The following is an 18,193-nucleotide window of genomic DNA, read 5'->3' as shown; positions in this document are numbered from 1 at the left end:
TAGCCGTTAGTGAGTGTGGCGTGGAACGTCTGAAAGCAGACACCCACGCCTGAGTAAAGAGCATTATAGTCTGAGGAATGTTTTCATGGCATTCCTTGGGTGTTCTCGTCATTCTGGTAGGCACAATGGATCAAAGCACGCATTCATCTATAAGTGAGGACCATGTCCACCATTACATGCGGTTCGTTTATCTTCGGCAGACTGGCATCTACCGGCACGACAATGCAACGTGTCACACAGGTTGCAGTGTATGTACATGATTTGTAAGTCACAACGATGTATTTTCCTTCATACCTTGGCCACCAAACTCCCCAGATTTAAACGCTATCGAGGCTACTTGGGGCCACGTGCTGTTCGAACGATTGGTCCTCAAGTGGGAAATCGTGAGCAGCTGGCTGTGGCACTGAAGGTGGCAGGGCTCTACATGCTTCGGTAACTTGCAGAACCTCACTGACTCTCTTCCTGGTCTTCTTGGAGTGGTATACATTTGCGGAAGGTGGTTATTGAGGCTTTTGACAAGAAGTACATTAATGTCAGTGGATAGCATATTATCCCTATAGAGAGACTATTTAACTTGTTTAGACAGTCTTCTTAACTTGTTTCTTCTGAATAAGAAAATGTGATATTGTCTTGTCAGTAACGAATTAATTTAGAAAACTACTTCTAAGAACATACTGTTATTAGCGATTTTACCCTTCTGGTTCGTATAATTTGACAAATAGCTCTCACATAGATTCGTTATGGCATCTTACGAAAAACTATTGGATCATGATGTCGTAGTAAAAACAAAACTGCGTTAGGTCAAAAGTTTTTAGTATAGTGGCAGTACCTGTGTTTTGTATGTATGTCTCATGTTATGCAGAATGACACAGAAAACTTAGCCGGATGAGTTGATACATGACATAGTCATTTTAGTGGATTCAGTACGAAAGGAGGACAGTTACGAGCCCAGAGGCAAGAGGGATAGAAAACCCACACGTCTGATGATGTGATAACTTTGTAACTGATGAGCAATAGGTTATCACTGTTGGTTCCGGTATAGATGCCGATGTCTCGAGATCACTGATAAAGATATACGGTGAGAGGGTTACACGTTTAGGCGACATATATTCGTTGTCACCTCCAATCCCCTCCACACCCTTTCCCCAGGAGCTCGTTGGCATGTGAATGTGGAATATTAAAGGCTATCCAGCGGAACCCCCCGTGCACTTTACGTATTTGTGCAAGTTATGTTCTAGGCCATGCAGGAGAACAGCAAGATTACCTACAAACCTTAGAGAGTTGTATGAGGTCTAAGTGTAACTCGATAATGGTCACGTGATATAAATTTGGTGGGAAACCCCTGGAGCAATCGTTGCAGATAAATATGATGGAAAGCGCATCCCCTTCCCTGGACCAATAAGATTCGAGTACCTAGTTTCTTATCATCTTTTCCAGCGAGTTTACTTATGCTCGCCTCTTCATTCAGCGTCTGTGCATCATGGTAAGGGGTTAATCTTTGTTCAAAACAATAGTTCTATAGTGAAAGCGGTTGGAAACCATAAGAATGATATAACAAATATTTTTAACATATGATTAATTATTATTTACACTTTCTTTTTTGCAATACAATTTTTACTCTAGTTTTTATTATTTACGAACAAATTCTTTTCAAACCTGTTTCTGATGACATATACTTATTGGTTTTTTTCTACAATGCTATTTGTTTCTTATATACAATACTTATCGAAGCTACGACAGTTGCCCAGAAAGTAACGCGCTGCATTTTTTTCGTCGAAAAATCCTTATTGAACATAGTGAGAATTACTCACACGAAAGAATGGTGTTTTATCTACACACCCTCTTTTTCCACGAGATCTTCATCCCATTCTATGGCCCTTTACCCAGCGCGTAACAGGGGCGTGTATGCCCTGTCGGTTCCAGTCCTTGTCCTGGTGGTGGAGCCAGTGCTGTGTGAATCACCTCCTCACCGCCTTCAAAATGTCTTCACGAATGGCATCCTTTAATGGCCCAAACAAGTGGAATGTCGAGGGAGCTAGGTGAGGGCTGTAGGGTGGATGGGTCACACCGTCCAGCCCTGTATTTCAATGTGTTCAGCAGTCCTCTGACTTATGTGGAACCAAGCATTATCGTGTTGCAGCAAAATATCACCTGGGTTTCTGTGGCGCCGAAGTCGCCGGAAGTGTGTCTGGAGTTTTGTTAATGTGTTGACATATGCTTCTGAGTTAATGGTACCACCTCTTGGCGTCACATCAATGAGAATCACAACTTCACAGTCGCAGAACACGGTGATTATGACCTTACTGGCGGAACCAGTTTATTTGATTTTTTTCTTCTGTGGAGGGTGGGAATGGCGCCATTCCATTGACTGTCGTTTTCTTTTTCTGGCTCAAAATTATGAACCCAAGTTCCATCACCTGTCATAACCCGGGACAGCGTTCTAATGACCTCACACTCCGTTCACAGCGACTAATAGTACTTCTGTCGACAGCAGTTGCTCAATAGACTTTGAACAAGGGTTTGTGAATATTCCCCACTATTCCTTTCTCTGCAGTGAGAAATTCAAAGACGGCACTTTGCTTGTAACGTAAACCACCTACGGACGCCATTTTGAAACTGTCCTGCAGCTACTCTTCTGTCGGAAGTGACGGAAACCCTGGCGCCATCACTCAGGATACATACGTAAGGTTTCGCATTTTTAGCACTGTTTCCGGCCGAGAAAAAGAAAATGCGGTGCATTACTCTCTGGGCAACCCTCTTATTTTTATGACATATGTACGTTGGCTTATTTTAAAACTGTTATTTTGGTGTGAAGTCTTGGATACACTACTAATGCAATCAGGTTCATTAAAAAAATACGCTCCCAATTTGAATATTTTATTTTCCTTTTTAAATATGCAATATTTATATTTCATTTTTATATATCGAATTGTTATTTTAACCATATGTTTCCCATCAAAAATGGTTCAAATGGCTCTGAGCACTATGGGACTCAACTGCTGAGGTCATTAGTCCCCTAGAACTTAGAACTACTTAAACCTACCTAACCTAAGGACATCACAAACATCCATGCCCGAGGCAGGATTCGAACCTGCGACCGTAGCGGTCTTGCGGTTCCAGACTGCAGCGCCTTTAACCGCACGGCCACTTCGGCCGGCTGTTTCCCATCATCTCCTTCTACATACAGTATAAATGGGATATGAGAACAAGCAACAACAGGTGAAGAAAGCGCGCGCGCACACACACACACACACAGCACACACAGAGGTAAGTAGACACGCAGAATACGGCGCTGCGGTCGGCAGCGATTATATAAGACGACAAGTGTCTGGCGCAGTTGCTAGATCGGTTACTGCTGCTACAATGGCGGGCTGTCAAGATTTAAGTGAATTTCAACGTAGTGTTATAGTCTCCGCACGAGCGATGGGGCACAGCATCTCCGAGGTAGCCTTGAAATGTGGATTTGCCATACGACCATCGCACAAGTGTACTGTGAATATCAGGAATCCGGTAAAACATAGAATCTCCGACATCGCTGTGCCCAGAAAAAGGTCTTGCAAGAATGGGACCAACGACGACTGTAGAGAATCGTTCAACGTGACAGAAGTGCAGCAGATTTCAGTGCTGGATCACAACAAGCGCCAGCATGCGAACTTCTCAATGAAACATCATCGATCTGGGCTTTTGGAGCCGAAGGCCCAGTCGTCTACCCTTGATGACAGGACGACACAAAGCTTTACGCTTCGCCTGTTCCTATCAACACCGTCGTTGGACTGTTGATGACTAGAACATGTAGCCTCGTCGGTCGAGACTCGATTCAACTTGTATCCAGAAAATGGACATGTACGGGTATGGAGACAACCTCATGAATCCATAGACCCTGCATGCCTGCAGGGGACTGTTCAAGCTGGTGGAGGCTCTGTTACTGTGTGGTATGTAAGCAGTTGGAGTGATATGGGACCCATCTTATGTCTAGATACGACTCTGACAGGTGACATGTACGTAAGCGTCCTGTCTGATCACCTGCCTGCATTCATGTCCATTGTGCATTCCGACAGACTTAGTCAATTCCAACAATACAATGTGACACTTCACACGCCCAGAATTGCTAGAGATTGGCTCCAGGAACACTCTTCTGAGTTTAAACACTTCCGCTTGCCACCAAACTATCCAGACATGAACATTATTGAGCATATCTGGGATGCTGTTCAGAAGAGATCTACATCCCCTCACACTCTCATGGATTTGTGGAGACCTCTGCAGGATTAATGTTGTCCGTTCCCTCCAGCATTACTTTGGACATTAGTTGAGCCCATACCACGTTGCGTGGGCCCTACGCAATATTAGGCAGATGTAACAATTTCTTTGACTCTTCAGTGAATGTGTGTTTGTGTGTGTGTGCGCGCGCGCGCGCGCGTTTGTGTGTGTGTGTGTGTGTGTGTGTGTGTGTGTGTGTGTGTGTGTGTGCGTGTAATATTTATATGCATACACAGTGTGCACTCAGTTGTGAAAACAAATACACATGCCTAAAAGTTAACCAACTATTCATCACACACAACCACTATTTACAAATAACCATCCACAATCTCAGTCGTCAGTGAACAGTATGTGTATGAACGTAGTGTGTACAGGGGGGTCTCTAGAGATGAACTGTTCGTCGTCATGATATTTGTGCCCCACTGTCAGATAGGGTGTTGTATGTACCTCCAGGCACCTCAATAGAAAGACTACTTGGCGCTCCACAAGTGGAGCGAAGGCAACGTCCATTAGCAAGCAGCTCTTGTAATCATCTGTCGAGATAGCCTTGAAGTCACACAGTGTACACCCTTAGTACAGTATGCATAATTTTGATGAAGTCCACAGACTGTGAACCATTCGCCTCATCTTTCATAAGGCCGAAAACCTTCTTAATTTGATATGTTTTTTCAAAAACGATTATTGGCTGCATATCCAGACATGTCCAGTTCTTCGAGATTGTACCTAATTACTTCATATTGATGGCAGGTGTCATCCAGTAGATGAAACCTGCTGTACCTGTTTAAAGCAACTTAGGATCAGCGAAGTTCAGTTTTACAGACTCATAGGGGAAAGAGTACTTGTGGAGTGTGAAGAGATCAAAAGCACACTACAAATATGCATGGGCTTCAAGACCTGCAGTGAGAACTTCGTCATTCCCACAATGAATAGTCCTCCACTGACGATAGTGAATTGCATGAAGGCCTAGCGATGTAATCACTTGAGCTATAACACCCATCTCACCAGTAAACTAAATGAATTTCATGATATTCTCTAACTTCTTTTCCGAAAAACGTAATCATACATTAACTTATAAAAATCTTTGTCAAAGTCTCACAACTGTAGTAGCCTCTGTGTATACATCAATCCTCTTTTTCAGTTAGTAACATTGTTTGAAGGATATACTAAGCAGGTCCATAGCTGGAGTTTTCTATAGGGCACAATACATTGCTCGCTTTTGCCAAGTATTCTGAACAGCTTCAGGGAGGAACTGTTTTGTGGCAGCAGCTGCTTTGGACACAGCTGTAAGTCACAGTGCAGGTCATGCAAATCGGTGGGATACGCCAGTTTTCCTCCGGATCATGCCCATTACCAACATCTGTACCCACATTATTGATGTTTTCATTCAGCCTAGGATTTCCCACTTCTATATCCATCAGAACCCTTCAAGTTCTAGGCTTTGTAGCACGGCTTGACTGTAAGGGTTGTTTCCTTCCAAGTAACGATCTTACTTAAATTTCCATGTAGCCTGTACTCATCCTCACTCATTTGTAGGGTATCCTCCTTGCATACTTGCACACATATTGGCGAACTCGCCCAGGAATCTCACATTCAAAGAAGAGCAGTATGTCAACATCAGTCAACAGATCGCTGTCTACCTGTGTTATTATCAATATTGGGTCTCATAAAAGCCTCACCATGGTGTAATAGATGGCCACATCCCAGGCATACACTCCAGAATTTCTCAGAAAAGTTCATGAGCTCGTGTACCTCAGTTTTTATGTGTAATACAGCATATTATCCTAAATCAGAGATACCGAAATCCTGCCAATGAACGACTGCATGCTCATACTCAACATATATTATGGTAATGCCAGTTACTCTAAGGGGACTGCAGTTGTATCAGGCATTTCTCTTTTTTTGTGGAGTGTACGTCGAATCCAGAAATTCATATGGGAAGTCCCACAATCCATCGCAAGTTGAATAAGTGCATCAGGATGATATGAGTACCCCCAGAGTCACATATACTGATGATGCAATGTCTCACCAAATTTTTGAAGAGACATATGCATTAAGTAATGTGAATCTAGGAAGCTGAGCAATATTCTTGGCGTAATTTCCTTGGAGAAAGAAATGAACTTTTCAATGCTATCAGAAAGAACATTGGCCTTATCACCCTTGAATCACAAAACATCGAAACACTGAACGACCAAGTGGGCATTCTACCCACTGAAATTGTGGAAGAAGATGGAAATGTGCATGGCTGTTGGTACTTCAAGTTGCCTACATCGTTAGCTGCAGTGCAGAATTTTCCTATTATATTCCAACATTATCTACGTGGAGTTTCCATTCCTCTATCCAACGGCAGTCAACAAACATGACAAGCAACTCTCCGTTAATACATGGCAGTGGCCATGGGCCATTGTTGACACATCCTATCAGCATCCCAAGCACGTTTTTTGAAGTAAGTGAGGAAACATCTTGCAACGCTATCCGTGATGTGGTGTTGGAATTTGTTGTGAAATTTGATATGCTGCCACATACAGTACATTTTTTTTTTTGGTCATCAGTCTACTGACTGGTTTGATGCGGCCCGCCACGAATGCCTTTCCTGTGCTAACCTCTTCATCTCAGAGTAGCACTTGCAACCTACGTCCTCAATTATTTGCTTGACGTATTCCCATCTCTGTCTTCCTCTACAATTTTTGCCCTCTACAGCTCCGTCTAGTACCATGGAAGTCATTCCCTCATGTCTTAGCAGATGTCCTATCATCCTGTCCCTTCTCCTTATCAGTGTTTTTCACATATTCCTTTCCGATTCTGCGTACAACCTCCTCATTCCTTACCTTATCAGTCCACCTAATTTTCAACATTCGTCTATAGCACCACATCTCAAATGCTTCGATTCTCTTCTGTTCCGGTTTTCCCACAGTCCATGTTTCACTACCATACAATGCTGTACTCCAGACGTACATCCTCAGAAATTTCTTCCTCAACTTAAGGCCGGTATTTGATATTAGTGGACTTCTCTTGGCCAGAAATGCCTTTTTTGCCATAGCGCGTCTGCTTTTGATGTCCTCCTTGCTCCGTCCGTCATTGGTTATTTTACTGCCTAGGTAACAGAATTCCTTAACTTCATTGACTTCGTGACCATCAATCCTGATGTTAAGTTTCTCGCTGTTCTCATTTCTACTACTTCTCATTACCTTCGTCTTTCTCCGATTTACTCTCAAACCATACTGTGTATTCATTAGACCGTTCATTCCGTTCAGCAGATCATTTAATTCTTCTTCACTATCACTCAGGATAGCAATGTCATCAGCGAATCGTATCATTGATATCCTTTCACCTTCTATTTTAATTCCACTCCTGAAACTTTCTTTTATTGCCATCATTGTTTCCTCGATGTACAGATTGAAGAGTAGGGGCGAAAGACTCACACCCTTCTTAATACGAGCACTTCGTTCCTGATCGTCCACTCTTATTATTCCCTCTCGGTTGTTGTTCATATTGTATATGACCCGTCTCTCCCTGTAGCTTACCCATACTTCTTTCAGAATCTCGAACAGCTTGCACCATTTTATATTGTCGAACGCTTTTTCCAGGTCGACAAATCCTATGGAAGTGTCTTGATTTTTCTTTAGCCTTGCTTCCATTACTAGCCGTAACGTCAGAATTGCCTCTCTCGTCCCTTTACTTTTCCTAAAGCCAAACTGATCGTCACCTAGCGCATTCTCAATTTTCTTTTCCGTTCTTCTGTATATTATTCTTGTAAGCAGCTTCGATGCATGAGCTGTTAAGCTGATTGTGCGATAATTCTCGCACTTTTCAGCTCTTGCCATCTTCGGAATTGTGTGGATGATGCTTTTCCAAAAGTCAGATGGTATGTCGCCAGACTCATATATTCTACACAACAACGTGAATAGTCGTTTTGTTGCCACTTCCCCCAATGATTTTAGAAACTCTGATGGAATGTTATCCATCCCTTCTGACTTATTTGACCGTAAGTCCTCCAAAGCTCTTATAATTTCCGATTCTAATGCTGGATACCCTATCTCTTCTAAATCGACTCCTGTTTCTTCTTCTATCACCAGACAAATCTTCACCCTCATAGAGGCTTTCAATGTATTCTTTCCACCTATCTGCTCTCTCCTCTGCATTTAACAGTGGAATTCCCGTTGCACTCTGAATGTTACCACCGTTGCTTTTAATGTCACCAAAGGCTGTTTTGACTTTCCTGTATGCTGGGTCTGTCCCTCCGACAATCATGTCTTTTTCGATGTCTTCACATTTTTCCTGCAGCCATTTCGTCTTAGCTTCCTTGCACTTCCTATTTCTTTCATTCCTCAGCGACTTGTATTTATGTATTCCTGATTTTCCCGGAACATGTTTGTACTTCCTCCTTTCATCAATCAACTGAAGTATTTCTTCTGTTACCCATGATTTCTTCGCAGCTACCTTCTTTGTACCTATGTTTTTCCTTCCCAATTTCTGTGATGGCCCTTTTTAGAGATGTCCATTCCTCTTCAACTGTACTGCCTACTGCGCTATTCCTTATTGCTGTATCTATAGCGTTAGAGAACTTCAAACGCATCTCGTCATTCCTTAGTACTTCCGTATCCCACTTCTTTGCGTATTGATTCTTCCTGACTAATGTCTTGAACTTCAGCCTACACTTCATCACTACTATATTGTGATCTGAGTCTATATCTGCTCCTGAGTACGCCTTACAATCCAGTATCTGATTTCGGAATCTCTGTCTGACCATGATGTAATCTAACTGAACTCTTTCCGTATCTCCCGGCCTTTTCCAAGTATACCTCCTCCTCTTGTGATTCTTGAACAGGGTATTCGCTATTACTAGCTGAAACTTGTTACAGAACTGAATTAGTCTTTCTCCTCTTTGATTCCTTGTCCCAAGCCCATATTCTCCTCTAACCTTTTCTTCTACTCCTTCCCCTACAACTGCATTCCAGTAGCCCATGACTATTAGATTTTCGTCCCCCTTTTCATACTGCATTACCCTTTCAATATCCTCATACACTTTCTCTATCTGTTCATCTTCAGCTTGCGACGTCGGCATGTATACCTGAACTATCGTTGTCGGTGTTGGTCTGCTGTTGATTCTGATTAGAACAACCCGGTCACTGAACTGTTCACAGTAACACACCCTCTGCCCTACCTTCCTATTCACAACGAATCCTACACCTGTTATACCATTTTCTGCTGCTGTTGATATTACCCGATACTCATCTGACCAGAAATCCTTGTCTTCCTTCCACTTCACTTCCGTGACCCCTACTATATCTAGACTGAGCCTTTGCATTTCCCTTTTCAGATTTTCTAGTTTCCCTACCACGTTCAAGCTTCTGACATTCCACGCCCCGACTCGTAGAACGTTATCCTTTCGTTGATTATTCAATCTTTTTCTCGTGGTAACCTCCCCCTTGGCAGTCCCCTCCCGGAGATCCGAATGGGGGACTATTCCGGAATCTTTTGCCAATGGAGAGATCATCATGACACTTCTTCAATTACAGGCCACATGTCCTGTGGATACACGTTACGTGTCTTAATGCAGTGGTTTCCATTGCCTTCTGCATCCTCATGTCGTTGATCATTGCTGATTCTTCCGCCTTTAGGGGCAATTTCCCACCCCTAGGACAAGAGATTGCCCTGAACCTCTATCCGCTCCTCCGCCCTCTTTGACAAGGCCGTTGGCAGAATGAGGCTGACTTCTTATGCCGGAAGTCTTCGGCCGCCAATGCTGGTTATTTATCAAAATTTAGGCAGTGGCGGGGATCGAAACAGTGACCGAAGACGTTTTGATTGTGAATCAAAGACGCTACCCCTAGACCACGGGTCAATAGAGTACATACAGTAAGGTACATGCCGTGAAGGCAGTATGGGAGACAGTGCGATTGCAGACATAATGCACCATGGGAGAGATCAGGCACTCAGATTTGGAGTGTATGACGAAACGACATCACTGGTGGTGGGCAGCCTTAAACCTGAACAAATTTTCTTCCTTTTCATCATTTCCACACTTACCAGTTCCTGGCCAGCACAGTTGAACAGGTGACTTTCAAAATGTATACTCTTTGTAAAAGAGTTTGGCGTCTATGGGAAAATTACTGTGGTCCTTTTCTTGTACTCACCAGAACGGAATTCAAGATGCAGAATCCACACCATTCAGTTCATGTATACACCCGGAATGTCATTGATCACAAGCCACAGGATGAACAAAGAAGTCAGCCATAAAGTAGCTGGTTCTCACATTTAGCCTTCATTGCCACAACTCTTAGATATGTTGCTACTCAATGAGGGTGAGAAGGAACACAAAATGTGGATCAAAAACATGTTCTGACCATTTTCCATCTAGTTGAGTACAAGAAAATGTGTAAGGAAGTCTTGTTGTAGATGCCTAAACGCTTTTACGAAAAGCTCTAGCCATGTAGCAATGCTGAGCGAGGATGAGAAGTTTCCAAAGTTTAAGAACGCCCACCACCAGGTGTGATGTCTCTTAGTCCTATACACTAACTCCACTGCCTCATAGGTTCTGCACTCCGTTGTGAAGATGATCCCACCGCTTCCTATACTACGTCCACAGTGCGGTACTTATGGTATGCAGCAGCGTATCAACTTCTATGACGTCTATGACTCCAGTCGCAACAAATTCGAATCATACGTTAGGGATAACTGTGCGAGATGGCTGCTCGCTGATCTTGAAAACTTTCGATGCACGGGATTTATTACAACAACGTTTCCGTGACCATCTCGTAGGTGAATGATGCCTTGTACAAGCCTTCAGTTGACTCTGACATTTGTAGGGTGCCACCGGATAGAGAAGTGATTACTCCATGAAGAGACTGTTGTCATCGACCAGGGAAGTTCCACAGCGAAGCAGACAATCCTTGCGACTTGAATTACCGACTGCCATGGCGCGTCTTCTTTCAGAATTTGAGCAGATATAATACTCTCTGTCTCGTTCAACAGTTGATTTATGTTTGAAAGGTGTTGGTGCCAATGTAATTCCTAATACCACAGAGACGTACATCTCTTTTTCAAAGAGAGCCATACCGGGAACATTGCTCCACTTCCCTGACGCGCTTCGCTACATGGACCTGTCTCTTCTGCCACTTGCTGAGACGATGCATCAGGAGATTATGCATATCACCAGACCAGCATATTTTGATGATGATAAGTTTCAGCTTCTTCTTCCCATACGAACTCCTAGATTCAATTGACATACTCAACAAAATGACATTGCCCGACGTATTCTCCAGTAAACTAACAGGCGCTGCCATAATGGTTTTGAAGTATGAGCGCATGGTTAATGTTTTGCATGTGTTCTGAATCGCTGATTTACAAGAATATGCTGAATTATACATGAACACTGGTGTACTCCTGCTTGGGGACAATTGAAAGAGACACCAGTGAGTATGTTTGGGAACTTACTCTCTGGATCCGGCGTTTTCTTTCATTGTGCCAAGGTTTTTGTGAGCCAGAATGTTAGGAAGAACATCTGGCAACTTTGATGTGTCGATGAATGCTACCGTGCTGCTCTTCTTCTAACACAGGATTAGTGGAGGACTTCATCACTGTGTGCACATGTACACTGAGGCAAATAAACATTGAATGAGAGAGAAGTTGTATAGACCAACTGGCGATCTAAGTTACTTCCTTTACCTGAGTATTAAAGCTCTGTATGGGTACACTATGTAACAAAGTCAAAAATCTGGAGGGTCCTATTGATGTCCGAAGGGGAAATTGCCAGGTTTAAGTAAAGGATCAATAAGGTAGCTGTGGATGCTGATGTGGGTAGAACTGGTGTATTCCACCCATTTGCATGACGCACAAAGCGACATGTGGCTGTGTATGGAGCGCCTAGTCTTGCGAAATGGTTCCACAATGAAGCTGTTGACAAGCAGTAGCACATTCTGCACTACAGAAACATTCATCAGTGTCTGATATTGGGTCGGAACTTGTTACTACCACCCACAGCATCTCCTTCATGAAGAGTGTTGGTTGAAGCAATACATTATTGTAAGCACTGAATGTAGTGCACACTAGACTTAGGACATCGACAAAGATTTTTACAAGTTAACAAAAAATTCAATTTTCGGAGAAACAATGGAAAAGTTTGGGACTATCGATAAAAATTCAATTAGTTGTGGGATGGGCGTTATGGTGCAAGAGATTCAATCGCCGTACCACCAACCAACACATCATCTTCAACGAAGGGCTGGTCACTGTGAAGGTGGCCAAGACTTCAGTGCATATCACGAAGCCTCTCTGTATCGATATGTGCATTCTGAACCTCTTCATAATCCACATGTACCAGTTCCTCTGCGAGTTTGAGAAACCAGACTTCGTCTATTGTAAGTTACCTTTTATCGATAAACACACGTATATCTGTAAGGTGTAAAGATGTCATTAAGATGAGATAATTACTTTCAACCACGGAGACCTCGTCACATCTACATCTACATCCATACTCCGCAAGGCACCTGACGGTGTGTGGCGGAGGGTACCCTGAGTATCTCTATCGGTTCTCCCTTCTATTCCTGTCTCGTATTTTTCGTGGAAAGAAGGATTGTCGGTATGCCTCTGTGTGGGCTCTAATCTCTCTGATTTTATCCTCATGGTCTCTTCGCGAGATATACGTAGGAGGGAGCAATATACTGCTTGACTCCTCGGTGAAGGTATGTTCTCGATACTTCAACAAAAGCCCGTACCAAGCTACTGAGCGTCTCTCCTGCAGAGACTTCCACTGCAGTTTATCTATCATCTCCGTAACGCTTTCGCGATTACTAAATGATCCTGTAACGAAGCGCGCTGCTCTCCGTTGGATCTTCTCTATCTCTTCTATCAACCCTATCTGGTACGGATCCCACAGTGCTGACCAGTATTCAAGCAGTGGGCGAACAAGCGTACTTAACCTGCTTCCTTAGTTTTCGGATTGCATTTCCTTAGGACTCTTCCAATGAATCTCAGTCTGGCATCTGCTTTACCGACTATCAACTTTATATGATCATTCCATTTTAAATAAATCCTAATGCGTACTCCCAGATAATTTATGGAATTAACTGCTTCCAGTTGCTGACCTGCTATATTGTAGCTAAATGAATAGGGATCTTTCTTTCTATGTATTCGCAGCACATTATACTTGTCTACATTCAGATTCAACTGCCATTCGCTGCACCATGCGTCAATTCGCTGCAGATCCTCCTGCATTTCAGTACAATTTACCATTGTTACAACCTCTCGATATACCACAGCATCATCCGCAAAAAGCCTCAGTGAACTTCCGATGTCATCCACAAGGTCATTTATGTATATTGTGAATAGCAACGGTCCTACGACTCTCCCCTGCCGCACACCTGAAATCACTCTTACTTCGGAAGTATTCTCTCCATTGAGAATGACATGCTGCGTTCTGTAATCTAGGAACTCTTCAATCCAATCACACAATTGGTCTGATAGTCCATATGCTCTTACTTTGTTCATTTAACGACTGTGGGGAACTGTATCGAACGCCTTGCGAAAGTCAAGAAACACGGCATCTACCTGGGAACCCGTGTCTATGGCCCTCAGAGTCTCGTGGACGAATAATTCGAGCTGGGTTTCACACGATCGTCTTTCTCGAAACCAATGCTGATTCCTACAGAGTAGATTTCTAGTCTCCAGAAAAGTCATTATACTCGAACATAATACGTGTTCCAAAATTCTACAACTGATCAACGTTAGAGATATAGGTCTACAGTTCTGCACATCTGTTCGACGTCCCTTCTTGAAAACGTGGATGACCTGTGCCCTTTTCCAATCCTTTGGAACGCTACGCTCTTCTAGAGACCTACGGTACACCGCTGCAAGCAGGGGGCCAAGTTCCATCGTGTACTCTGTGTAAAATCAAACTGGTATCCCATCAGGTCCAGCGGCCTTTTCTCTTTCGAGCGATTTTAATTGTTTCTCTATCCCTCTGTCGTCTATTTCGATATCTACCATTTTGTCATCTGTGCGACAATCTAGAGAAGGAACTACAGTGCAATCTTCCTCTATGAAACAGCTTTGGAAAAAGACATTTAGTATTTCTGCCTTTACTATGTCATCCTCTGTTTCAGTACCATTTTGGTCACAGAGTGTCTGGACACTGTGTTATGATCCAACTACCGCTCTGACACAAGACCAAAATTTCTTAGGATTTTCTGCCAAGTCAGTACATAGAACATTACTTTCGAATTCATTGAAAGCCTCTCGCATAGCCCTCCTCACACTACATTTCGCTACGCGAAAATTTTGTTTGTCTGCAAGGCTTTGGCTATATTTATGTTTGTTGTGAAGTTCCCTTTGCTTCCGCAGCAATTTTTCAACTCGGTTGTTGTACCACGGTGGCTCTTTTCCATCTCACATGTGGATATGTCGCCGGTAATCCTTTTGGAAGAACAGTTCAAAATACCAAGGTTTTTCGCCTGATGAAAGACGAGGTTCAGTTTTCGTGGATTGAAAATATATGCAAACTGCTTACATCCAAGTGCTATCCAGAGGCTGGATAAGGATGTGCACTTGGTGACCCAAAAAGCTATCTTGGCAGATGGTTACAAGAGGTCCTTGCTCGAAGACATTGGCGCCACTCCACTTGTGGTGCGTCAATTAGCCTTTCTACTGAGATTCCATGAGGTACGTACTGCACTGTAGCTGACAGTAGGGTTCTCACATCATGACAACAAATGGTTCATCTGTGGAGAAATTATTCACTGATGATTGAGTTTGTGACTAATTAGATGTAAGTCTTTGGGAACCTTGCCATAGTCGTGTGTGTGTGAATATGCACGCCTGATTGCTCACCATTCGTGAATATATGCTGTATGTACACTATGTATACCTATAAATTTGTATACTACATTTGTATGTGTATTTTTTCTCCAGCTGCTGTTGCTAGTCCTCATACCCCATATATGTTGCACAGAGAAAAAAAAAAAAGATCAGAAACATATAATGAAAATATAAATTTTGCATGTAGATAATAATGCAAATACTCTATATGTAGAATGGAAAATAAAGGATTCAAATGGTAAACTTAATGTTTAAGCTTTAGTGTATCTGATACCATTGGTCTGTATCTAAATCCTTAAAAAACTAATAGCTTTGTAAATAATCCAATATTAATACATCATAAACAATAGCCACAGAAATTATTATGTATAAGAAACAAATAGCTCTGCAAATAAATAACTGTGCATAAGTCATCTGAAGTCGTTAATAATCAAATAAAAGTTATGTAAACATTGTATAGCTAAAAGGAAATTGCCAATAATATTATAATAATATCGTAATTTTGCTACATTATTGTTATTATATCCAAATACTTTTTCACTGCAAAGTTTTTGTTAGTAAGTAACGTAAATGTAAATGTCGTGTGACTAGGGCCTCCCGTCGGGTAGACCGTTCGCTGGGTGCATGTCTTTCGATTTGACGCCACTTCGGCGACTTGCGCGTCGATGGGGATGAAATGATGATGATTAGGGCAACCCAAAACCCAGTTCCTGAACGGAGAAAATCTCCGACCCAGCCGGGAATCGAACCCGGGCCCTTAGGTCTGACATTCTGTCGCGCTGACCACTTTTTTTTTTTAATCTCATTTTGTTCTACATTGTTCGTTGAATTTGTTCGTGGCGGGCGTCCGATGACACCAGTTCAGGTTGTTCGCTGATCCGTCCACTCAGTTTTTTATTACAGAGGGTAACTAAACCCACTGACCTAACACGCTGAGCTACCTTGCCGGCCACCACTCAGCTACCGGGGGCGGACAATAAGTAACGTGAACCACTGCCTATGCTGTACAGACATCAAAAGAAGAGGCCCTACACAACTGAACTAGCTATAAAGTATGATGACTGGTAGGGGGGAAGCACGAATCTTATTCGTCCATGGGGAGCGAAGGGCAGGGATTTCCCACCATTTCAATGGGCTTTCATTGGTGTAGAGGTTCCCATAAGATTTATGTCATATGACTGGTATCTAATTACGTTTAGACCTCGCACAATTGTTTAAGGCGTATGGGTTGCATCGAGGTTCCCCTGGATGACACTGATTATACCTCGCACAATTTCCTAAGGTGTCTGGGGCTTCCCCTGGATGAACTTGAATGTACGATATACACAGGTCAGTGATTACCCTGGGGGAGCGGATTGGGGGATGACCATGAAATTAAGTTGCTGTTGTGTGTAAAGTGACAGGGGGAGTCTTTCAGTGACCTAGAGATAAGGTCGGTACCTGACCCAGGACTGCAGTGGTTGCCTTCTTCTCATCAGTTACAGCATTACCATATCACTGGACGTGCGTGCTGCCTACCTCATTTTCCCCTGGTCTCATACCCGTCCCGCTATCGAAGTGGCTCCTACTTTTAAGTCTTCACAGAAGTTCCCATGCACACCTTGGGGAACTATCACAGGAAAGCTGGAAGGTAAGTTTAATAAGTTCTAGCATAACTGAGAAGGCACTTGTCTGTCGTGCTTGGATAGATCAGTTGGTCGGGGGACACTTATCCGTGTAAGGTAAAGGTCCCAGTTCATGTTGTAGTCCGAAACACAGTTTCAAAGTCTGAAGAGGTTATCAACATTATCTTTATTGTATGATGCTGCGATATGTGCAGTATGTTGAGCTATTTTCTACAGTAAAACCTTTATAAATGTTCCATTCTACTAAATGGAATAGATTTTATTGCATTACCGGAGAATTCTTATTGAGAATGTGGATGACTTCCGTTTCTCTCATTTCTGGCACACACAACAAATTCTTGCTGTTCTTTCCGATTTTATACATTATGCTTATCTACTTCAAGAATGCTGCACCATCGGTTTCCCTTTCCACTCCTTGTAACATATCCACTGGCCAACATTTTTTCCTTGATAAAGTTTATATGTTGTTTCTTGTTGTGATTCTCTTCTAACAATTTATTTTTCCTTTACAACTCCCTTATCGTGTATTCTCGTTGTTGTATTGTTCCTAATACTTTTCAATTCTTTTCATGTTGAATATTCGCTTTTTAATGACTGTTAGTTAGCAGTATCAAGATATGTGTACATGCTGCTGTGTCGCGGTTAAAGCTAGAGTATGTCTAAAACCATGCTTAACAACAGAGCCCCTTCTTTCTCTTTATGTGTTGCAGAGACATACGATACACGTTGGCTATATTCATCGTAAATGCTATCAGTAATGAAATACACACATTAAAAAATCGTAGTTTAGGTTAAAATATCATCTTAGACGACATCTGACTGTTAAAACATTTGACACCATGAAATGAAATTTCTACAATTGCGGCACACGATTTGTAAATTTTTGTGGTCTGTATTAAATTAGGTCTACTTAAAATACAGTAAATTTGTTTTTTCGCTTCACACATACTTAAACCAGCAACTTCTTTGATAAATTAGAAGATAGGTTAATTGGAGGTGGTGTTGACAAGATTAAATTTCAATACACTGACGTTCATCATCTTTAAATTAAATTTTATTCTAATTTCTGTTGTGCTGTTACGCGTGTAGTTTTCCGCAACAAGCTCTTGCCTTCGGACGTGTCATGGAAGATCTATGAGGTACTGAAATTGAAAGAAATTGAAGGTTTCGCTACACAAGTTATCAGTTTCGTTACCCGGTTCCGGCACACGGCTACTCATCACTTACACATATGAAATTTTTACAATATGTTATTTCCTCAACATCTTGGAATAGACAAATGAGGAAACACACAGCTCTCACATTCTTATTGCATTACGATGCACAGAAGGGTAAGACATATCTCCTACATGATCACTAATGCTAGTGTTTCCTAGAAATTACAGTGAGATCTTACTTTATTTTATTACTATTCTTATTCATCATCTTCTTGATAACTGTGTCAAGTTTAACACGCTGCAGCTGATCGATCTAGCATTTCGACTATAGCTCCTGAAATG

This window comes from Schistocerca nitens, chromosome 5, assembly GCF_023898315.1.
Source record: "Schistocerca nitens isolate TAMUIC-IGC-003100 chromosome 5, iqSchNite1.1, whole genome shotgun sequence".
NCBI classification, from domain to species: Eukaryota; Metazoa; Arthropoda; class Insecta; order Orthoptera; family Acrididae; genus Schistocerca; species Schistocerca nitens.
The sequence above is the reverse complement of the archived record's forward strand: the minus strand, read 5'-3'. Positions refer to the sequence as shown.